At 37.3% G+C, this 25,101-nt stretch overlaps 2 long non-coding RNA genes across 3 annotated transcripts in view; one reads left to right on the top strand and one right to left on the bottom strand.

Annotated features, from left to right (window-relative positions):
• LOC141571551 (uncharacterized) overlaps nucleotides 1–25,101 on the top strand; it is a 148,705-nt gene that overhangs the window by 2,260 nt on the left and 121,344 nt on the right. The gene's annotated exons all lie outside the window — the stretch shown is intronic.
• Nucleotides 1,020–19,741, bottom strand: LOC109438026 (uncharacterized). The gene is made up of 4 exons (XR_012496372.1): nucleotides 15,879–19,741; nucleotides 15,058–15,144; nucleotides 8,269–8,414; nucleotides 1,020–1,531 (listed from the first exon to the last, which is right to left on the bottom strand). It is a non-coding gene; the product is annotated as an uncharacterized LOC109438026 (long non-coding RNA).

Genomic DNA, 25,101 nt, shown 5'->3' with positions numbered 1-25,101 from the left:
GTTTTAATATATTTTTTCATTATTTTAAAATTTTTTGCAGGGTAATAATCTTTTTCAGAGTATTTCTTTAAGAATTGTCTTTTAAAAATATATTTGACATATGCAAAATAAAGTTTTATAATATATGTAAGTTTCAAAACATAATATGAAACAAATGCCAACATAAGATTTAGAACATTACAATAACTTGCATCAGTCTATGTTTTCGTCCCATTCTACCCCGGCCATCCTCTCCATATGTGTCTATATACATATATATATATGTATTATTTTTTCCATACTGTTTCCCCGAAAATAAGACCTAGCTGGACAATCAGCTCTAATGCATCTTTTGGAACAAAAATTAATATAAGACCTAGTAATTATTATATTACATTATATTATTTTTATTATATTTTATATTACATTAATTATATATATATATTATATTATATTATATTATATTATATTATATTATAGACCATGTCTTATATAAAATCCGGTCTTATAATAAAATAAGACCAGGTCTTTTTTTTTTTCCCCCTTCTTCTACCCCCACCCCCACCCCGCCACTCTGGTTCAAGCCATTGTTTCTCAGTCTAGTTGAGTAGGACACAGCTCTCTGGCCTATGCTGGTATTACCCTGTTTCCCCGAAAATAAGACCTAGCCGAACAATCAGCTCTAATGCGTTTTTTGGAGCAAAAATTAATATAAGACCCGTTATTATATTATTATATTATATGACCTGGTCTTATAGTATAGTAAAATAAGACCGGGTCTTATATTAATTTTTGCTCCAAAAGACACATTAGAGCTGATTGTCTGGCTAGGCCTTATTTTCAGGGAAACATGGTAGTAACTTTAAATTCATTTTGTCAAGTTAAAAAAGTGTTGTGATTTTGATGGGTATTGCATTAATTTTATAGATTAATTTAGGGAAAATGGGAAGCTTTATAAAAATAATAAACACTTATGTAGTTTTTGTTTGTGTTAATTCATTTAATCCACACAACAACTCTTTTTTCTTTTTTTTCTTTTTTAAGATTTTATTGGGGAAGGGGAACAGGACTTTATTGGGGAACAGTGTGTACTTCCAGGCCTTTTTTCCAAGTCAAGTTGTTGTCCTTTCAATCTTAGTTGTGGAGGGTGCCGTTCAGCTTCAAGTTGTTGTCCTTTCAGCCTTAGTTGTGGAGGGCGCAGCTCAGCTCCAGGTCCAGTTGCCGTTTCTAGTTGCAGGGGGCACAGCCCACCATCCCTTGCGGGAGTCGAGGAATCGAACTGGCAGCCTTGTGGTTGAGAGCCCACTGGCCCATGTGGGAATCGAACCAGCAGCCTTCGGAGTTAGGAGCATGGAGCTCTAACCGCCTGAGCCACCGGCCCCACAACAACTCTTATTATCACCCTCATTTTACAAATGAGGAAACTGAAGCCATAAAGAGATTGAATAATTTGTTGAAGGTCAAGCAACTAAGTGGCAAAGTCAAAAGTCAAACTCGGGCCGGCCCGATGGCTCAGGTGGTTGGAGCACCCTGCTCCTAACGCTGAGGTCACCTGAACCAGGAAAAGGGGGGGCAGGCGGAAGAAGGAAAAAACAAAAAAAAAGTCAAATTCAGGCAGTTTGGCCCCCAGAGACTCTGCTCTTAACATCTGTATTATATTGCCTTTCCACAATATGGAATCTGCTCATCTATAATGGATATGCTATTCAATTTGCCTGTACCACTCCCACAAGTCTCAATCTGTATCTTTATCCCTTGTTAATGAGAAGATACCTTCTTGACTCTCCCCTCCCTGATATAGCTGATTGGACTAGGGGTAGATGGAAAACTGATTCAATCTGGTCCAATCAGATTATCTCCCCCAGACATTTGCAATTAGTCTTACCTGGTCTCTACCTAAAAAATGGTGACAAATGTAAAGCAGAGAGAGAGATGTTTGACTCATATGTTAGAGTGCAGAGAAAGCAGGCCTGCAAAGAGAGGAAGATACACAGGGAGAAGCAGAGCTAAGAAGCTCTGTGGCCCCAGCAGAGGGTGGTGGGGTAGCTACCTGGGGTTCTGAGGTTTTCCAGGTCCTGCTTTGTCCTTACGAAGGGCCTACTGCCCTTTCTCCTTTCAGGGATCTACACAAGTTATCTCCCTTCAAGTAAACTTCTCTTTTAGTTTAAGCTCACTTAAATGACTTCTCATTGAAACCAAATATGCCATCTAAAAACGTGGCCCTTTATTTACCCAAGTTTTCTTTTAGTTTCTCAGTTGCATTTTCTTCACATAGATCCTGTACATTTCTTTTCTTTTTTTTTTTTGAAAATATCGTAGCTTATCAATCAACTTTTTTTTTTTTTAACAGGACTTTATTGGGGAACAGTGTGTACGTCCAGGCCTTTTTTCCAAGTCAAGTTGTTGTCCTTTCAATCTTAGTTGTGGAGGGCACAGCTCAGCTCCAGGTCCAGTTGACGTTTTCTAGTTGCAGGGGGCACAGCCCACCATCCCTTGCGGGAGTCCAACCAGCAACCTTATGGTTGAGAGGATGCATTCCAACCAACTGAGCCATCCAGGAGCTCAGCAGCAGCTCAGCTCAAGGTGCTATGTTCAATCTTAGTTGCAGGGGGCGGTGCCCACCATCCCTTGCAGGAGTCGAGGAGTTGAACTGGCAACCTTGTGGTTGAGAGCCCACTGGCCCATGTGGGAATCGAACCAGCAGCCTTCGGAGTTAGGAGCATGGAGCTCTAACCGCTTGAGCCACCGGGCCGGCCCGATCCTGCACATTTCTTGTTCAGTTCATTCCTAAATATATTTTAGGTGTTTTTGCTCTTTACAATGATAACATTTGTTTACATTGTCCTCTTTACATCTTCTTAATCTACAAAAAGTCTGTTTACATCTGTTGAGACTACTAAATGTCAATGGCCTGTAATTGACATCAGTCTTTCAAATGCATTTCAAAATAATATGTTTCCCACTACATATATTTTTTAGTTCTAAACTTCAGTTGTTCTGGTGGTGATTCATGTGAGGATGACAATGATTCATCTGATGGAAATGAGCCACAAGGATCACAAAGTATAGAATTTCCTGTAACCTGATGTAAAAAGAAAGTCTCATATATGAATAGAAACATTGAGTTTCCAACAATATTTAGCTAATATTAAAGCATGAAATGAGGAAAGCTATTTTCAATAAGACCAATTTTTCAGATACAAAGCAATAGAGAGCATTATTTGGATAAATATTTTCAATACAGTAGGCAAAAAATAGATATTAACAGAAATTGATATCTCACTCTTAATATCGGCACATAATCCTTTATTTAAACCCTTTGGGCCAGATGTGTTTCAGAATTCAGAATTGTTGGGATTTTACACAGGAATATAATACATATACCATATTTTCTGTAACACATTAGTGAGGTCTGGAGCAGCATCTTGTAATCAAAACTATTGATATTCATGCAACAAAAATGCATTAATATTAACCCTAACTAGGATAAATAGAGGCTATATAACCTATGTAATAGTCACATATCTGTTCATGTCAAATTTTGCTGCCTAATAAGTTTGCCTTAAATTTCTGAAAAACTTTGTTTCTAGAGCTTTATTTTTTATTTTGGAATTTTAGATAATGGTTTATAGACCTGTGAAAGCAAATATGTTCCGATTTCAACATCTAGCCAGCTCTGGGGTTCAGTTGAAGAGTTAATTGAAGGCCTGGCTATGTTAGTCTTTTTTTTTTTTTTTTTCAATTTTTTTTTTTTTTTAAAGATTTTTTTATTGGGGAAGGGGAACAGGACTTTATTGGGGAACAGTGTGTACTTCCAGGCCTTTTTTCCAAGTCAAGTTGTTGTCCTTTCGATCTTAGTTGTGGAGGGCGCAAGCTCAGCTCCAGGTCCAGTTGCCGTTGCTAGTTGCCGTTGCTAGTTGCAGGGGGCACTGCCCACCATCCCTTGCGGGACTCGAGGAGTTGAACCTGCAACCTTATGGTTGAGCGCCCACTGGCCCATGTGAGAATCGAACCGGCAGCCTTTGGGGTTAGGAGCACGGAGCTTCAACCGCCTGAGCCACAGGGCCGGCCCCTATGTCAGTCTTTGGTTTAGGGTGTTTAGTCTGAATGGAAATGGGTACACTTTTAGAAGAACAAAATACAGACTTTGAAGTAATTATTGAAAAAGTAATGGGTAAAGTATCTTAACTTGCATTCTTGACCTTGGCTGTCAGTCATTATTTCAATGTGTGGTGTTTTGGTTGAAAAGAATTTGGTAATAAACTCTTCCTAGAAAACCTTAACATTGAAAAATTGCCATATTTTTCTTAAACCTATCAATAAAGGAATCCTTGATGTTTTCATCTTTTATGTCTAGCACATAGAAGAAGCACTTCCTTTTAATTATCCTGTGACTATAAAGATATTGTCTCAGTAGTCTTTTCAAGTATCAAAATTAAGGAACCTGTTCAGTCATCATGTAGTCATACATAGTGCTGCTTATCAGATTGTGCTAGGTGCTGAGGATAATAGTCTGGTGGGAGAGAAGCAGAAAGCACACATAAATAGAACATTACAATATATGATAAGTTATGTGCTAGGGTAACTACAGTTACCATAGAACGCCATGTTCGGAGGTGAGGGAAGGACTGAAGGTTAAGTAAGAAATTAGGCAGGTGAAGTGGGGAGGGAAATAAAAAGTGTTTTTCAAAGTGTGGTTCATGGACCAGTAACATCAACATCACCTGGGAACTTGTCAGAAAGGCAGATTCTTAAGCCCTATCCCCCAGACTTAATGAATCAACAACTCTGGGTGGGAGCCTAGCAATCTGTCTTTTAATAAGATTCACCATCCAGGTGATTCCAGTGTATGCTAAAGTTTGAGAACCACTGTTCTGAACAGCAATGGTGAAAAAAATCAGAGCCATAAATGGCAAGATTTTTAATGTATCTGAGTGGCACTTCACTATTTAGTGTGTTTGGATGGGAGTTGGGTAGCAGGGTTGGGGGGATGTCGTGGAAGTGAAAGATGAGGTTGGAAAGGTAAGCATGCTTCATTTAGGGTCTTATAGTCATGTCTGAACTTCATTTACTCAACAAATATATATTACATGTCTACATTATAAGTACCATGTACAAAATAGATTTCCTGCTCTCATGTAGCTTAGCCTAATAAGAAAATATACAGACGGTGCCAAAAAAATGTATACACATTTTAAGAAAGGAAAAAAACTATTAGAATTGTAATACTCAATATATACAAAATATAGATAATATATACTACATATACAATATATACATACATATATAGTATACATATATACAATATATATAAAATATATACAAAAGATGAGTACAAATCACATTTGACTTCTGCAATTACAACAGGTGCTCAAAGTGGTTACCATCAGCGTCCAGACACTTTTGATTAAAGCAAACTACTGCATGAGCAATGTTTACCAAAGTGTCCACTTGTATACGTTTTTTGGCACCCCCAATATATGTCAGGTGTTAAAAAAAGGTATGTATGACACAACGTGGATAAATCTACAGGGAATTAATGTTGACTGAAAAAAAGCCATTCCCAAGGGTAACACTGTATGATTGCATTTAAATAACATTCTTGAAATAATAAAACTGTAGAAATGGAGAACAGATTAGTGGTTGCCAGGGGTTAAGGAAGGGTTGAAGGTTGGAGGGAAGTGGGCATGGCTATAAAGGGCAACATGAATCCCTGTGGTGATGGAACTGTGGAAATATTCTGTATCTTTACTGTATCAATATCAATGTTAATATCCTAGTAGTGATGTTATACTATATTATAGATTGTGTAAAATGTGACCATTGGGGGAAACTGAGTAAAGGGTATACAGGTCTCTATATTATTTCTTACAACTGCATATAAATCTACAATTATTTTTTTAAAGGTTTGTTTGTTTTTGTGTGTGTTTTTTTTTTTAGTGCAATGAATAGTAGATCAGGATAGGGTATCAAGAAAGAAGAGGGGATTTATGTTGTATGGGATAACTAGAGTTGATAAAGGAAGTTAGGGCATTACATATGAATATCTGGAGAATATTAGAAATACGAAGGCCCTGAGATAGAGTGTGCTTGGTATGTTTGAGGAATAGTAAGGATACCATTGTGGATAGAGTGGAGTGAGCAAGAGGGAGAGCAAGAGGAAGTGAGAGAGTTGGTGGAGATGGTGGTGGTAGAGAGGTCATATAGAGACTTACAGGTTATGATTAAGGATTTTTCATTCTGAGTAAAATGGGAAGCTATAGGAGAGTTTTAAGCAGAAATGTAACAATTTAACTTACATTTAAAAACTATTACTTCATAGGGTAAAAAAGTGACTGAGTGAGGTGGGCATGAGATGATGGTGGTTTGGTCTAAGGTGGCAGAGGAGGGGGTAGTGCGAAGTAGTGTGATTATGAATAAGCTTTGTAGGTACAACTAATTGGATGTTCTAATGGATTGGCTGTGGGCTGTGAGAGGAGAGGAGTCAAGAACGATTCCAAGATTTGGGCCTGAGCAAGTGGAAGAATGATGTTAACTACTTTTATGAAATAGAGATGATGAAAGAAGAGCAACATAGGGCAGAAGATTAGCAGTTTAGTTTTGGGCTTGTTGAAGTGCCTGTAGATATCCACAGGGAGATATCAAATAGCCCGTTGGATATGTATCCATGTCTGGAGTTTGGGTAGGAGCTGGGTTAGATACATGAATTTGGGATGCAATAGCATATAGATGATATTTAAAGTCACGGACTGGATGAGAACTCCGGGTGAGTGTATGTAGATAGGGAAGAGAAGAGGTCTCTGGAATGAGACCTGGGCACTCCAGTTTTTAGTGGTTGGGAAGATAAAGGCAAACTCAACAAAGAATGCAGAGATGGAATGGCCATTAATGTAGGATGAGAACCAGGGAGGCGGGTGTCTTGAAGACCAAATATGGAAAGTGTTTCAGAAAGAAGAGACCAACCAAGTAAGTCATTTGATACTGATAGGCGGAATAAGATAAAAACTGAGATTTGTCCTTTAGATTTGACTGTGTGGAGGTCATTGGTGATTTTTGTAAGTGTAGTTTTGGTAACAGTGGGAGGAAGACCTGAGTGGAGTGGGCTCAAGAGAGAAAGGCCAGTCAGTGGAAACTTAAGTATAAATAATTCTTTGGAAGAATTTTGATCACGGGGAAGGAGGTGCAAAGAGAAGAGGCAATAGCTTTATCCTAAGAACAATTGGAAATCAATGAAGAACTCTTGGTGGCTACCCTTTCAAGGACAGTGTAAAATACTTGATATGACTTCTTTATTAATGTGTCTTTATTAGCTATTATATGTCAGAAAGAGTGATTATGTTAACTAACATCTTAATTTTATGTGCTATGAAACAATGTCATTGAAAATGACTAACACACTATTTAAAGAATATTGGATATCAGATTTTGATTGCTTTAAGTAATAGATTTGTTCTATACCTTTGTGTGTGTGCCTATATGTATACATATATATGTGTGTGTCTGTATATCTATACATATATATGTCAAAACAAAACAAAACAAACCCTTTAATGTAGATTAATTGGTTCCAGAAAGAAATACAGAAGTGAAACTAGTTTTAGTAATTGTTTTCCAAGTTAGACCATTATATTCTTGGCTGGAATTCTGCTTTTTAATGGACTAGTCTCTTAAAAGGTACAAATATAAAAATTAGAGATGGGGGAGAAGACATCCTGTGAAGCAGGAGTTTTGGACACTTCTGCCACGTGGGCTGAATAGTATACAAGCCAGTTGTCAGATAAAATAGTTATGTGTAACATTTACCAAAAATTATTATCAAACTACCAGGCTCTGTGCAGAGAGCCAACCTGCCCAAATCCCTCCAGCTTGTAAGTGGTAGAGTTGGGATTTGAACCCAGTAGTCTGGCTCAGAAGCCCAGGAGCTTCACCACCACCCTCAGCAGATAAACAGAAAGAAATTGAGACAACAGATGGCAAAAGTACTGCTGAAAGTTGCTTAAGCAGAAAGCAAACTCTGTTTCCCCAAAAATAAGACCTAGCCGGATAGTTAGCTCTAATGCGTCTTTTGGAGCAAAAATTAATGTAAGTCCCGGTATTATATTATATGATATTATATTACATTACATTATAATTATATTATAATTATATTAAATTATATTATATTATACCCAGTCTTATAGTAAAATAAGACCGGGTCTTATATTAATTTTTGCTCCAAAAGACGCATTAGAGCTAAATGTCCGGCTAGGTCTTATTTTCGGGGAATCATAGTATAAAGACACAATAAACCTGGTTGCCTTTGGGAATCCAAGATCAGGGCCAGGCCAAGGTCTCTGAGGGACTGTGAATTGGTGATTCATCAGAAAGCAGGCAGGATGTTCTCATTCCCAAGTGGCAGACTCCATACATGATTCATGCAGCATATGTCTGTGTCTCTACAATTAAGATGTTTTACCTTCAATTATGTTCTTTTCCGTAAATTTACAACAGCATACAACAGGTTAAAATAACATACAAACGCACAGACTTTTCTTTGAGTGTAAGAAAAGCAGCACCAGCCTAGCAGTCTGAAGATTTGGTTTTTGTTCATTCATAAACATTCATGGAAACTTTTGGGAGTGACGGGTATGTTCTGTATGATTAATGTCTTGATTGTGGTGTTGGTTTCACAAATGTATACATATGTCAAAACTTAACAAATTGTGCACCTTAAATATGCGTAGTTTATTGTAAGTCATTTATACCTCAATAAAGCTGTTTAAAATTTTTAAGGGTTGCTGGCACTGGGCTAGCCTTCCAGGTCACAGAGGACAGAGCCAGGACCCCAGGGAGGGGCCACAACAGGGAGACCACGTGCAGTGCCTCAGTTTCCTTTTCTATAATATCTGCCTGCCTACTTAAAGGATGTGGTAAAGATCCAATGAAAACACTTCATAACAAATGCTACAAAAATATACAGGGGTTGTTTTCAAATCAAGATGGTTGCTGTTAAACAAACTATTTAGTATCCTTGCTAACCTATTTTCAAATAATGCCAATGTAAAATAATTACTAAATATTATATATATATATATATATATACACACACACACACACACATATACACACACACATATATATATATATATACATACATACACATATAGACAAAGTGATGAAAAATTGTCAGACTTGGGTTTGAATCTGACTTTGCCATTATTATCCTAATAATGTTATCTGTGCGACTTTAGGTAAGTAACAACATCTCTAATCTATAAAATGGAAATATTAAAATTGACATCAAAGGTTTTTGTGAGGATTAAATGAAGTAATGTATATTAAGTATTTATTACAGAGCGGTGACAAAAGGTATATATGATTTGAATTTTTTAAAAACAAAAACTATTAATTCCTTTTGAACTAACTAGTTCACATCTAATGTTTCCTTTTATCTCCTATTAAACTATTGTTACACATAGGAAAATTTTAATAATAATGTTCACCCCATAACAATTATCACAGTAATTCCAAATTGCATTCCTGTTTTATCGTAGTTAGTGTTTTAGGTTGGAGGTTGGAGGATGGAAAAAGATGAAGGGTGGGATGAGGTTGCTTGTCACCCTGCAGTCTTTGAGTGATTCAGCCTGCTTTTATCCCACATTGATGGACCCAAATCATTCTGGGATAATAGTTTTACCTGTCCTGTAAGAGCCTTAATTTATTCCCTTGTTGCCTATGATAGTGGAAGAAATACAAAGAAGGTAGATAGGAGAGAAGAAAATAATGTGTACTCAACCTGTGCAGTTAGTTCTTCCTACTTCAGGGGCTTATACATAAGCCAAGGTAGGGAATGCAATTTTAGCATATTCACTGAAGGTTATTCAAGTGGGTGGCTCTACACAGAGCCCCTAAAAGCAACTAAAGACAGAGAATCAATTACTTTATTTCCAAAATCCAAACCCTAAGGACCTTATCTTCCTTTTTGATTTGTGAAAGTTGTTTAAATCTGTGCAGAACATTGTTTATTTTTCTAGTGCTGGTACAATTTAACAAAGAGGCTTCAAGATAAAGCCTTGAGTTTTATTTCCATTTTAAAATCTAAGAGCTCTGCTAACATGCCTGGGGTTTCATTAAATACAGCTTCATGATCTCTTTCTCTTGTCAACTTCAGTTATCGGAGTGTCCTACCTGGTGGATGTACTTCACTGTAGTATTTCTAGGGTTATTCCTGTTCAATTTTTAAAAAATCATATGAACGACAAACTCGTTACCCCTGTTTCTGAATCCCAGCATGATCTGGCTGGTCCTTGACTATTTTTTCAAATTCATCTTACCCACTATTTTCCCCTCCTTGATCACTTTGCTCCAGCCACACTGGTGTCTTTCAGGTCTTCAAACAATTCAAGTTCTTTCCCACTTCAGAGCCTTTGTTCATGCTGTTTCCTCTGACTGGAATGCCCTTCTCTTTGAATGGTTAGCATCCTTTGGATTTCGGTTTATGTACTATCTTCTATTCATTTATGAGTGCTTTACTGCATTCCAGGCATATTCTAGATGCTTAAGACAGAGCAGTGAACCAAAGGTCCCTGCCCTCAGAGATCTACCCTAATCACCCTGATGAAGAGCTTCCTTGCCCTCTCCCTTGTTACTGTCCACCTTCCATCCTTGTTTTTGTCCCTTTTCAGTACTTATCACAGTTTGTAGTTATGTTACTTCTTTGTTTATCTGTCCCCTCCCCCAACTGAAATGTAAGCTCACATTACCATGTTTAGTTCTACCCCTCTTCCAAGGTAGAATTGCCACTTCTGTCCCCGCAGAGCACCCGGCATCCCAGTAGCCTATACTACCAACTCATTCTCCTTATGGTCAATGCCATAAGGGCTGCTTAAATAATTTGGCAAGTAATGTGTCCAAAGAGTATGTGAAAATCTGTTTGCATCTCGCCTGCTTGCCACCAACTGTCATAGAGTAGATCTGTTCCTTTCTCTGTAATTTATATTTGATATCCATTACCACTGTTGACTTTACTAGGCTGTCCTCCTTATAAATGTTGAAACAGGAAAAAAAAAGAAAAAGAAAAAAAGCCTTATCTGTTTGCTGTTTATCTCCTGTATCTAGCACATGCCTGGGATATAATAGGTCTCAATAGATATTGAATGAATGAATGATCAGGATCTGAAGAAATTTTACCTTGTCTTCTGTTAAGAACTAAAGCTAAATAAGAGGTAATTTATGTTTAGTGCAAATTCTACATAGAAAATGACTAGTTAATCTGTAGCAAAGTGTCTAGTTCATAATAAATGCTCAATCAAAATAGTTTTTGAATGTATAAATGAATGAATTTGAATTTATTGCCATACGTCCCGTGTGGGATGTTTGTAATCATCTATCAATCAGTATTTTTTTTTTTTTTTATCTTACCTGTTTCTATCTCAAAGTTAAAAGTCCTGGCCAAGGAGCCAGCAAGTGAAATCATTTCCTTTGATAAGCCCATACACTTATTTTCTATGCATTTTCTTAAACAATTTCTGTCACATATGCTCATTGATCTTATAAACTCTGAAAACTACATTGTTGTAGAATACTTAGATTAATAGATTCTCTTTTATTTAAATAATATTGAAGGGCCGGCCTGGTGGCTCAGGAGGTTAGAGCTCCGTGCTCCTAACTCCGAAGGCTGCCGGTTCCATTCCCATATGGGCCAGTGGGCTCTCAACCACAAGGTTGCCAGTTCGATTCCTCGACTCCCACAAGGGATGGTGGGCAGCGCCCCCTGCAACTAGCAACTGGACCTGGAGCTGAGCTGCGCCCTCCACAACTAAGACTGAAAGAACAATAACTTGAAGCTGAACAGAACCCTCCACGACTAAGATTGAAAGGGCAACAACTTGACTTGTAGAAAAAGCCCTGAAAGTGCACACTGTTCCCTAATAAAGTCCTGTTCCCCTTCCCCAATAAAATCTTTAAAAATAATAATAATAATATTGAAAATATTTACATATCTATAAAGTTTAGCATTGGAAGGAAACCATGTTGATTGAACACATATTACATTCCAGACATTTCCCTAAATTATTATATCCTTTAATCTTCACAATAGTTGAAAGAAGTATTATCCTCATTTAACTGTTACAGGAACTGAGGGTTTGGAAAGTTAAATAAATCGTTTCAAGACAAATAGTAGGTAGCGGAGTGAAGCTTCAGATACAAATCTTTGGATTCCATGAACAAGGCTCTTTTTGTCTCTTTGTGCTTACAAAGTCCCAGACATTAAAGATGAATAATGTCTCTGCCCTCTAGAAACTTAGAAGCCAGCCAGTCAATTAGAAATGTAAGCAGGTAATTGAAATAAGTTCTAAACAACTTTGTGTATTAGACAGCTGTTCAGTCTCCCTGAAATAACTTAAGCTGCTGTTTAAGGTGGATACTAAATTCTAGGTCTTTATCTCCATTTAGTATTTATTTTACTTTTCAAGTACTTTCATACTGTGTTTCCCCGAAAATAAGACCAAGTCTTATATTAATTTTTGCTCAAAAGACGCACTAGGGCTTATGTTCAGGGAATGACATCCTGAAAAATCGTGCTAGGTCTTATTTTCTGGTTAGGTCTTCTTTTCGGGGAAACATGGTAGTACTATGTTTTGGTTTCTTTATAAATATTAACTCATATGATCTTCATTTAACAGGTAGTTACTATCACATCTCCATTTTTACAGATGAGAAGTTTAAATAACTTACCCAAAGTCACACAGTTACTAATTACTAATGCTGGGATTCATATCCAAGCAGTCTGGCTCAAGAGTCTATATTTCTGCCACTAGATTATGTTGCCTCTAAACCTTTCTAGATTGTTGACTGTCCACAATTATCAGACCAATAAAACATAATAGTATTTTTAATGTATTAATCCTGTAAACCAAAAGTGTAAACATTATGGGCTCTTTGAACCCAGTGATGTTTTCTAAGCATGAACGTTTTTGACAGGACAAAATATCAAGGACCTTTGGCATGGACCAAATGTCTCCATGGGTGTTTTAGACAGGACCAAATGTCCTTCAGGGTGCCCAATAACTAATAAGTGACAGAGAAAGGATTTTAATACAGATCTTTCTGACTGCAATGGCCTTATTCTGGCCAGTATGTATGTAGGAGGCAAGGTAGGCTAGAGGAGAAGAAAAAGACACTGAGAAAAATGTAATTGTATCTGTCCACAGTACCAACTCCGTGTCTTACTCATAAGTACTCAAAAGTTAATTATGAAACAAATGTTTAATAAATAAAATATAACTCTAATTGGAATAGAATATTTATCTTTGCAAACTAAGGCATTATTATCTTCTGAATAGGAAATTCTACCTCTTCTTTTAAACACAAACAAAACATAGCTTACTTCTTTTCCACACTCCCCAAATCTAAAAGTAATTCACAAGAACAGATGATGGGCTGAGAATATGCATCTGCATCACCTCTCACCCAAAATCCAGGAAGGTGTGTGTGTGTAACACAAAACACATACATGTGTTTGTTCTTTCATGAGTTCAAAATATACAGTATTTATTGGATACTTACTATTTGCCTGGTTTTACATTTCTACATGCTACACACACACATGCACACACACTTATAACAGCTTAGAAAAACAAGGAAGACCCTTATCAGAAATGTTCAGAAATTCCTGAGAGATATCAGGATCAGATATACCTAGAAACTAAACTTAAAGTATAGTCCAAAATCTTGCAGGAGAGGAGGGCTAGAAAGATAGGAATTCAGTATCATACCAACTCCAGAATCGGTGGATAAAACAAGTGAGAGGGACAAGCCCTGGACATTCATCAAGTTGATTAATTGAGGGGCTATATAAGAAGTAACTAGGTTGGTTGACCACCAGCCTGCCTTCCACTCTACGAAATATTAATAGCAAGCAGCGGCAATGCTTGTTCATAGACTAAAGTAGGAAATGGGACACTGAAGCCAGAGAGAGAGGGCTTTGCTGCCTCAGCTAGCTCTGACCACCAGGAGGGACAGGAAACCCCACCTCAGAAAAGAAATCATTGACAAATTCTCCCCAGCAGCATATCTCTTCTCTCTAGTTACAAAAGGCAAGCTGTAGTAACATACACTGAAGTTATTGAACAAGAAACTAAGAATTAACAGATGCAGAGATGAACAACACAAGAATCATAAAAATTTTGTGGAAAACCCAACCCCCATGTAAGAAAAGCACTGAATTCAACAAGCAGAACTAAACAGTCAAGGAAAGAGAATTAATATAGCAAACATAGGGGTTCTTTGGGTGAATAAGCAAATTTAATATTTTCAGCGTGATGTGAAAGGATACCGCAATCACATTAAAGAGCCAACTTGGAAATTATATTTTTTAGTTTTGAAAAAATCAATAGATGCTCTTTTAGTAGAAGAGAAGTAGCTACAGAGTAAATTAGTGAGCAAAATATAAAGGCTAGTGAATTCTCCCTTCGTACATTTCAAAAGACAAAGAAAGTAAATAGACTAGAAGTTTTAATATCCATGTGATAGAGGCACTAGAAATCTGAAAGGAGAAAATAATGATAAAAGATTTCTCAGAGTTTAAGACACTGGTCTTCAAATCAAAAACCAAGATGAACAAAATAGAACTAACACCTAGACATGTCATGGTGGAATTTTAGAACACTAGGGATAAAGATAAAATCCTAAAAGCTTCCATAAGGATAAACAGGTTAAGCTTACAGGAATGAGAATCAGTGTGGCATGTTTTCTCATTGGTAACATTGCTAAAGACAACAGAAGATCTTAGGGAAAATGATAATGAGAAAAACTAGCTTTCAAATGAGAGAACAACATATTAGGTTGGTGCAAAAGTAATTGAGGTTTAAAAGGTTAAAAAAACTTGCAAAAACTGCAATTACTTTTGCACCAACCTAATACAGTTACTTTTGTATATCCAAAGATTCAGAAATTTTACCCCCTTCAGATCTTTACTGAAATAATGATTTGGGGATGTACTCTACAGCAAAGTGAACAATGAATCCATGAGAAAGGAAAATGTAGGACTTAGGAAATAATGTGAAGGAGAAACTGGGTAGGGTTACTACCAATTACCTTGTATCAGGACCTCCAAGTCCACACCAAGTAGTACCCATTCCAATCGTAGATGGTACTTAGGATTTTCATCACCAGCAAGCTTCTCTTCAGTAAAGATAATCAGAAATTTTGTTGGATACAAAGGACTCTTCCAACTCAGAACTAAACTTTGGAATATGGCTTTCCCCTACTGCTTCTTACAGGATTAGAGTTAAGGAGGTCACATTTGCTACAAAAATAATTACATGGTATTTTATTCATCACTGCATGTTGCCAATTGCAAAAGTTGGAATTAAAAGGTGGTTCTTTCCCACAGAGGCATTTAAGGATGAGAACTGGTATAGCAAAGTGTTCTGTGAAATAAGACCAATCTGGATTTGAGTTATGTCTCTGTGATTTGATCTTGAGTAAGATATTTTACCTGTCTGACCCTCTCAGTTTATTCATATATAAGGATAACAAGACCTATCTCTCAGGTTTGAGTAAGGATTTAAGAAGTTAACATATGTAAAGTAGCATAGTGTGCCAAGGGTTTCAATCCTAGTTGTACATTAGAATAATCCAGGAGGCTTTTAATAACGATACTTGAGCCCCAACCCTAGAGATTTGGTTTCAGTCAGTTCCAGGTTGGTGTATTTTAAAAGCTCCCCAGGTGATTCTGATGTATTGCCAAGGTTGAGAAAAATTGACAAGTATATATGTGGCTGGCACAAAGTAGGTGCCAGTAACTGGTAATAAATCGTAACTTTAAAAAACTGGGGGAAAAAGTAATGGAATGCTTCTAGAAAGAGGTAGATTTAACTTGAAGCAAATGAGGCGTAAGTTACAGGACCCCTTACCTGCACAGGCTCTTTCCAAGACTCAGTGAGGTATTCTTGGCATTAGGGGAGGATGTCAGCAGCCCCAGCCCAGGGCTGGAGGGTTGCCTCACCTGGAGTCACCTGCCTATGCGATCTAATTCTTTCACTTCCCTATTTTTCTTTTTTCCAACTGCAAAAGGAACTTTAGATAATGGAAGAGATCAGCTAGATTTCAGATAGAATAAAATTATTTCCATGGGAAGACTTCAGTATACACCACCAATAGGTAATTCTTGTCATTCTATTTTACTATATCGAAACCAACACCCCGAGATACATGACCTGCCTCCAGTCCCAGATCAGCAAATAGTCGCAGCAGCAGCACAGTAACAGAATCCACGCGTCTTGTCTTACACTCTAGTGCTGCAGCATGCTATACCTCCTGAGTGATTAGGCAGGTCTCTGCTGGGTGATCACGCATAAATTCCAGAGGATGGTGCCACTGACCTTTCAAAACTTGCCCCATTCCTTGTGTAACTGATATGTCCTCAGGCCTTACTAGCTTGTGACCTCAGAACAAGGCCACGTAGCTTAATATCTAAACCACAGCTCTGAGCCCATGGAGCTGAAAGTCCGTTCCTCTGCTGAATCCACACGCTCCTCCCCACCTCCCCCAAATCCAAGGAGTGCTTAGGAATTCCCTGTCATCTCCCTCATTCCCTGACGTGCACAGGCCTCCTCCAAGGCCCTGGGAGAAGCCCTAGCGGTATTTGTAAAATTTTTCATCGCAATCATTGAAGACCTCTGTCTCTTTCTACTACTATTCCCACTTCTTTACACTATCCCTCTCGAAGGTGGTGTTGGAGTGGCTGTGGTCCCTTTTTAAGATCTAGTTAAGAGGAAGGTAAATACTGCGTATGTTGTACCTCAAAAATTTTTTAAAAGAGGAAGTTAAGTTGGAAATATGCTATTTTTAGCAGCTTTAATATCAGGTATTTTTGACATATATTATTGATAATAAAGGGCACATATTTAAAGTATACAATTTGATAAGTTTTGACTTGTCTATAGACTGAAAAACCATCACCAGATCAAGATACTCAAGACCTATCACGCTCAAAGGTTTCCTCATGCCTCTTTGTAATTCCTCCCTCCGGCCTTCACCCCAACCCCAGGCAACCACTGAGCTGCTTTCTGTCAGTATTGTTTACATTTTCTATAATTTTCTATAAATGGAATCGTACAGTATGTACTCCTTTTTGTGTGGCTTTTTTAAATAAACAGTTATTCTGGAATTCATCCATGTTGTTGTATATCAATAACTCATTCCTTTTTATTGCTAAATAGTTTTCCATTTTATGGATGTGTTGTAATTTCCTTGTCTAGTTAACTGTTGAGAGAGATTTGGATTGCTTTCAGTTTGGGACTATTACAAACAAAGGTGCTATGAACATTGGTGTATAAGTCTTTGTGGATTTATATGCTTTTGTTTCTCTTGGATAAATCCTGGGAGTAGGATGGCTGGGTCAGATGTATCATTTTGTATTCCCACTAGCAATGTATGAAAGTTCCAGTTGATCCATATCCTTGCTAATGCTTAGTATGATCAATCTTAGTATGGTCTCCCTGTGTTTCTCCTTTAATTGGTCATTCTAGTTTTAGTCATTCTAATGAGAATCTCACTGTGATTTTTTTTTAAAGATTTTATTGGGGAAGGAGAACAGGACTTTATTGGGGAACAGTGTGTACGTCCAGGATTTTTTTCCAAGTCAAATTGTTGTCCTTTCAATCTTAGTTGTGGAGGGTGTTGTTCAGCTTCAAGTTGTTGTCTTTTCAGTCTTAGTTGTGGAGGGTGCCGTTCAGCTTCAAGTTGTTGTCCTTTCAGTCTTAGTTGTGGAGGGCGCAGCTCAGCTCCAGGTCCAGTTGCCGTTTCTAGTTGCAGGGGGCACAGCCCACCATCCCTTGCGGGAGTTGAACCAGCAACCTTGTGGTTGAGAGGACACGCTCCAACCAACTGAGCCATCAGGGAGCTCAGCGGCAGCTCAGCTCAAGGTGCCATGTTTAATCTTAGTTGCAGGGAGCACTCCCCACAATCCCTTGCGGGACTCGAAGAATGGAACTGGCAACCTTGTGGTTGAGAGCCCACTGGCCTATGTGGGAATGGAACCTGCAGCCTTTGGAATTAGGAGCATGGAGCTCTAACCCCCTGAGCCACCAGGCCGGCCCTCACTGTAATTTTAATTTACATTTACCTAAGCTAAGGATATAGAGTATCTTTTCATGTGCTTATTTGCCATCTCTCTTTCTTCTCTATGAAGTGTCTTTTCAAATCTTTAGCCTATTTTTTTTTTTAAATTTTGTATTATTTACTTATTATTGAGTTTTGAGAGTTCTTTATATATTCTGGATAGTATGGTCTGGCTCCATATGGCCAGGGTAAAGCAATCACCATGGATGACAGAGCATTTTCCAAGCTATTTCTCTGCTCAAGTTAGAAAATTCTTTAAGCCGTTTCCCACCAGATTTTATTGCAGAATCTTAAAAAACTGAAAACCAAAACCAAGTCAATCAAAGGAATTTTAAAAATCACAGTTGTACCAATTATATATACTTAAATTGAAAAAATGTTTTTAATCACAGTTGTTTGGGGAACATTTATTATAGGAACAAAAAGCATTATACCCCTCAACATCCTCTGCCAACCTTATCATATTCAATATAGTTCTGTCATCATCATCATCATCATCATCATCATGATATAACGTTAAAAGTATTGCTCTTATTTATTAGCATTAACCATCTTCCAGACACCAAACTACATGCTTTATACATTACCTCTTTCAATAACTCAGAACATCCCTATTTATGTGTTAGATATTATTATCCCCTTTTCACAGGTTAGAAAACAGAGGCACAAACAGAAACAGATTCATAGATACAGAAAACAAACTGATGGTTGCCAGAGTGGAGGGGAGTTGTGGAGCTGGGTGAAAAAGGTGAAGGGATTAAGAAATACAAATTGGTAGTTACGAAATAGTCATGAGGATGTAAAACACAGCACAGGGAATATCGTCAATAATGTTGTAACAACTATGTATAGTGCCAGCTGGGTACTAGACTAATCAAAGGAAATCACTGCATAAATTATATAAATGTCTAACCACTATGCTGTACACTTGAAACTAATATAAAATAATATTAAATGTTAACTGTAACTGAAAAAAAAATAACTTTTTAAAAAGAAAGAAAAGAAAGGGGCACAGAGAAGTGAATTTGCTCATTCACAAACTAGTAAATGGTGAATTTAAAAATCAAACACAGATACATTTGACCTCGTAGTCATGCTCATAACTGGCTCACCATATTCACTCCTTCATTCAATAATGGATATTTGTAGAAGCGGATTTACCATGAACCTTAAGTTTCAGGTCCCTTCATTTGTATAAGTCCCTTCCAAAGCCTTAGGAATGCGGGTCCCTAATAATGTGTTCACTTGGTCACATGTCTTTGTAAAATTAACATACAGTTAAGACTGCTGTCTCTTCAATTCAACTCCTCCTCCTCCACATTTTCCCTCACATCGCTGGGCATTGGAATGGCTCCAGACATTTTGGGGATTATGCAGAACTGGGGACTTGGGGATACATTTAATTTGGTTTTGTGTGCTATTTTATGTAGTTCACAATCACTTTAGTGTAGAGTTAAGCAGTTGCTATCTAAATTGGTGTAGGAATGGCTTTTAGTAATACTCTTAGCACTGATTGTGCCAATTCACCTGGTGTGACAAACTCAGAGTTAAAAAGTAGAAGAGAGAGAGAGAGAGAGAGAGAGAGAGAGAGAGAGAGAGAGAGAGAAAAGAAAGAAAGAATAAAGAAAGAAAGAGAGAAAAAAAGAAATAGGAAGTTAAAAAGTGGTATGGGAAAAATAAATTGGAAGGAATTAGAGCAAAAATTCCATTTTTGACATTTTAAATTAAAATTGTATAAGAATTCATAAATCTTAAAATTGAGCTCCTTACTATTACAGTTAACTAAACCATTAATGAAATTAGGTACAGTATAATCTCTAATACACTTTAGGGAAATTTTTATTAAGTGGTTTATATAAATGAGCATCATTTTTCTGGGTAATATGCTTACATGAAGCAGCTCATTCCCCTATGGTGCCTGATGAACATGAATTGATGAGAAAGAACCCTGGCATATGATCACATGTGATGTATAACATTGGCCCTCCCAACTTGAATTGTCAGATGAGGAGTGAGAGGCCTGTCTGGCATACACTTAATGAAGCATTTGTCGAATGAATGAGCAAATGAATGAGTGAATGAATCAATAGGGTTTATTATCATGGATTTACATATCATTCTCTAGATCAAGACCCCTTGGTTCAGAGAGGCTGAGTAATCAACCTGCGAACACTCAGTGAGTGGCAGGGTGAGGCAAGGACTCTGGTTGCCTGACTTTCAATCCTATGCTTTTTAATAAAATTTCAGATTGTGGATATTTTCTAGAAGACTTTAAATAAATCTCCACCATTTCCAACATATCAAAGTACCTTTTTTATATATTAGGGACTGTTGTCCTTTTACCGTCAATGATTCCTCCTTAGAAACTCCAGGAAATAAGGCAGTGATTGTTTTAGACATGCCATTGTGTTATCTAACCTGGCTCTGATAAACAAGATGCCAAAAGAGTATTGGGGACAAGGGCTTTAGAACAAGGGCTTCCAAACTGAAGGTCTTGACCCATTAGTGGTTAGTGAAATCAATTTAGTGGCTGAATGTTTTAAGTAAATTAAAAAGGAAAATATCAGATTGTGTTGTCATGTGGAAAAGGACTAAGTATTATTTAAACGTACCTTGACACAATATAAAATGTCTTTTTTTACTGTGGATCATGGTCAAATTAAAAAAAAAGAAGAAAAGAAAAATAACTAGTGTTGGCGAGCAAGTGCCTAGAAGAGAATAAGAGTATAACATTAAGCACATAATATGTATTTAGGAAGAATTAGCCTGGGGGCATACATGTAATTGTTTATGGTTGAGGAAAAAGAAGGGAGGACTACCACAGTTGGGCCTGCTCTTAAATGTGGCACAGGGGAGGAAAAGCTCAGAGCCCATGTGGTACAACTGGAGGTCGAGGCCTGAAGGTCACTACAGAATAGGTTGAAGACTCAGGACCCTGGGAAGCCTATGATAGGATGGAGAGTCGGCCGGATCTTGGGCCTGTGATGGAATCCAACTGGAGCTGATGTGGAAGGCTTCCATGGGGCCAAGTTGGGGCAGAGATATCACTGGGCTTGGGGGAAGAGCAAGGGTTTTGACTTTAAAGTTCATTGAGCTCCAGTTACAAGTGTAGTTGGTTTTATTCAGTGCTAGATTTTGAGGGGGATACATCTAGAGTCCATTGACAGTGAGTAGAAAAACCCTAGGGAAACTGGAACTGGTAGCTACTGGGTTGGGGGGAACTCTACAGGCAATGGGTTGGGGGTAGGTAAGGATGATACAATGCGTTTAGGAAGTCATTGCTACATATTACCTGTTTTTCTTCAGACTGCTTAGTCCATAAAACAGTTATACATTTACAATACTGCAGTGCTATACTGAATAATATCCAAGTACAATAATAAATATAAAAGTGCTATATCTACATTTTCATTAACATTTTCCTAGTGACTCTTTTTCCATTCCTTTATTTTTAACGTTTCTTTGATATGCTGTTTTAAGTGTGTCTTTTGTAAATAGTTATTTTTATTTAATTAAAATTATGTCAAAATGTTAAATGGTGTTTTGATTAGGAAGATGAATAATTGTCAAAGTTCAAAAATCTTAAAGAAGCAATTATAAGAAAATACTAAAAAGATGTTAATTATATAACTAGATGGCTTAAAATAAGTAATTCACCAAGTAGCTTGAAATACAACTCAGTAAATCTGAATCTATAAAATTATAATTACTTTAAAGTGAATGACTACACACACATAAAAAAAGGAGGAATGGGAGCAGACAGTACTATCAAATCATATTAAACCAATTCCAGACTATTAGGGATTTGATATCCATCAACTATAACTGAGAGAAAAATGATAAAAAGATATGTGATGTAACTATTTTAAAAGTCATTACCAGAGGGTAAGGGGAGAAGGGGTGGTAGATGAGGGTAAAAGGGATCAAATATATGGCGATGGAAGGAGAACTGACCCTGGGTGGTGAACACGTAATGTAATATACAGATGATGTATTACAGAATGTTACACCCGAAACCTGTGTAACTTTACTAACCATTGTCACCCCAATAAACTTTAATTTAAAAAAAAAAAAAGAAAGAAAGAAAACGTCATTTGAGGCCTTGGAAAAGGGTCAGAATTTAACTTGAAATTTTTATGTAAGAAAAGTTCTCTAAGAAATCTACATCTTAACAAGGTATTATCTTCTAGCTATGAGGGAAAAAAAATCTCGATCTGAAAATTCCTAAAAATAAAAAAACACACACCTTGAACTATGGTTATTATATTTATAGAGAAGTGCAATATTATGCTCCACTCTCAAGAATGGATAAGTATACTTTTGTTGTTGTTTTTATTTGCTTTATCCAATAGCAGGATAGATTTTGATTGAAATATTCATGCTCTCTTTCCTATCCACTTCGTCATGTCTTGAAGAAGGCTGAGTGAGGATCAGAACCAGGAAAATCAATTGTCCTACACTGGCATCAAACCTATAGGATTATGGGCATCACATAGCTCTCTGAATGGACCTACTGCAAATAGATTATCTATGCAGATGAATTTCTTCTCTGTTTCTGTGTTAACAGAAAAAAGGTTAAGATTGGATTGTCAATGTGGTAAATGTGGACCAATTCAGTGGGGCCAACAGATACCAAACAAATACATTTTCAAACCGAAGCTAAACCAAAACTTAAAACTAAAAAAAAAAAAGAAACCCATGTTCCCAGGTAAAACAGATACATTGTGGAGTATAGTGAACTAACTTCGACAATAGCATTTAATAGTGATTAATTATGTAAGGCAGTAATTGTGGAAACACCAAGATATTACCTGAATGAAGTAGTAATTAGATCAGAAAGGATTTAAGAGATAGCTCTATCAGAAATCATGCCATCAAACTTACTAGACAAATGATCATTGTTTAAGCCGAGTGATACTTAGAGCTTCTAGTCTCTCTACTTTTGTGTATCTTTGAACAGTGATACGCATATACCTCAGTAAAAAATATTAATTTTTTAAAAAGTGATAAGCAAACAAGTGTGGAAAAACCTAAATCACTTCTTTTACTTCTCTAAAAGTAAAAGTAAAGTTTTAAATGGCGGGTTATAGAAAAATTGAATAATACTGCAATGACTATAACTAGTCTTTACCACAAATGGAATTCATATTCATTAAAAATTTTGCATTGATTTTTGTGTGTATATGTGTTGGCTTCAATGCTCACGATATATGTGGTATGCTTGAGTAAAATGTTTTTGGAAGTATACATCACAATATAAATGTCAGCTATTCTTATTCATTCTGAAAATTACCAGTGGCCAGTGTCACCGAAGCTGATAGAGGGCAGTATGGTCTTGTCATTTTAGCAACAAATCCTAAGATATGGGCTGTGATCCCAGTTTTACCAAAGCAGCACACCAGTTATTATTTCAGTGATGTGCATTAGGATTCAACACTGCACTGGAACAGTGTGATATAACAGTTATGGCATAATGGTAGGTGTGGAGTCACACATGCACTAGAATCCTTGCTTGGCCAGTAAGTTTATTGGCCTATGGGCAAAACTTACTGGATGAGGCTCAGTTTCCTCTTCTGTAAATGGGAGCAATAATAGCTAACGCAGAGGGTGATTGTAAGGATCAAATGAGGTATAGCTCATTAAGTATCTAGAACATTTGTCTGACATGTAGCAAGTGCAGTAAATGGTGGTAGTTATTATTGCTGTCTGCCCCATTGAGGATGATGTATTCTCTTTATAGTGGTAAGTAGAATATAAAAATATTCATAGTGGTAAATAGAATATAGAAATCTTTTCTATTGCACTAGGCATCCAAATAAAGACACATTTGCAGGATAACCTAGCTCTTGACATGAGCACCATTATTCAGATGCAATTTCTTTGAGTTAGCCAATCAACCTCCTTTACTTTGGGGGATCTAACATCTAGGCTCCTGCAGCCTCTGGAGGCTGGCATTTTGAGGAATCGGTGAAGTAGGAAGCAGGCCTGCTGAAACCTGTTCTGCCCTCTAACTTTGCAACTGACATCTCCACAGCTAGACTGCTCTTCCAGGAGCCCTTACTTCCGATTGATCTGACTCCAGGTCTGCCCCTGGTGCCATGACAATTGCCCAGAGCTCCCAAAGTCGGATGCTACCACCCCTATCTTACCACTCAGATCAGACCAGCCCTTGCATGCCATTGCCTGGGTGGAGTTTATCCACTCTCCCTGGGCCTGAATGTTAAGAATTCTATGCATCTCCCAGCTAAGAGAGTGTCTACCGTTTCTAAAAATTACTTTCCCACTGCATCCTTCTCCCAGGCTCTATTTCCCACCCACCTCCAACCCATCCTAGCATGCCACATGACATGCATTAAGTATCTAGCATGTAGAGGATATTCACTAAATATTCGTTGAATAAATGATATTTGTGTTAATGATGAGGATGGCAGGATATTCAGCTGGAATGGACATGGGTGTGGGTAGTTCTATAAGTAATTGTATATTTAATGTTCAACACCAGGCCTTATGTTAATGTCTTTCTAGTCATTTTGATTGTCTGAAGTTCATTCTCTAATGTTTTCCTCAGGAAAAGCAATGAGAACAACATTCCCTGATAGCTGTTTGTTTGTTCCCTTTATACGTGATCAGTTTTGCTCTACAACAGCTGTTTCAAACTTCAATGTCTCAAACTTCTCAAAGCTCTGATCACTCCCTTCTACTCTCTCATTGGCAATAGCAAACCTCACCTCCTACATTATAGAGGAAACACAAGCTTCATTTTCTCAATATAAAACATATAAGCCTACTTTTCCTTCTTCCTGTTGTTGCAGTAGAGAGCCTATCCTTATTCTCTTTAATGTTAATCTCTCTTCTCCTGATTTAGATTCCATTCCCTCCCTCTTTCTAAGAAATATTAATTATCTTTTTTTGTTCTTGTATATTTGAACTCTCAATCTCTCTCTCATGATTAGACCTTTTTTGTCAAGTTTCAAATACACTGAAATCATTCCCAATTTTTTAAAAAGTCAATCC

This window comes from Rhinolophus sinicus, linkage group LG05, assembly GCF_036562045.2.
Source record: "Rhinolophus sinicus isolate RSC01 linkage group LG05, ASM3656204v1, whole genome shotgun sequence".
NCBI lineage: Eukaryota > Metazoa > Chordata > Mammalia > Chiroptera > Rhinolophidae > Rhinolophus > Rhinolophus sinicus.
Note: the sequence above shows the minus strand (reverse complement) of the source record. Positions and strands in the feature narration are given on the sequence as shown.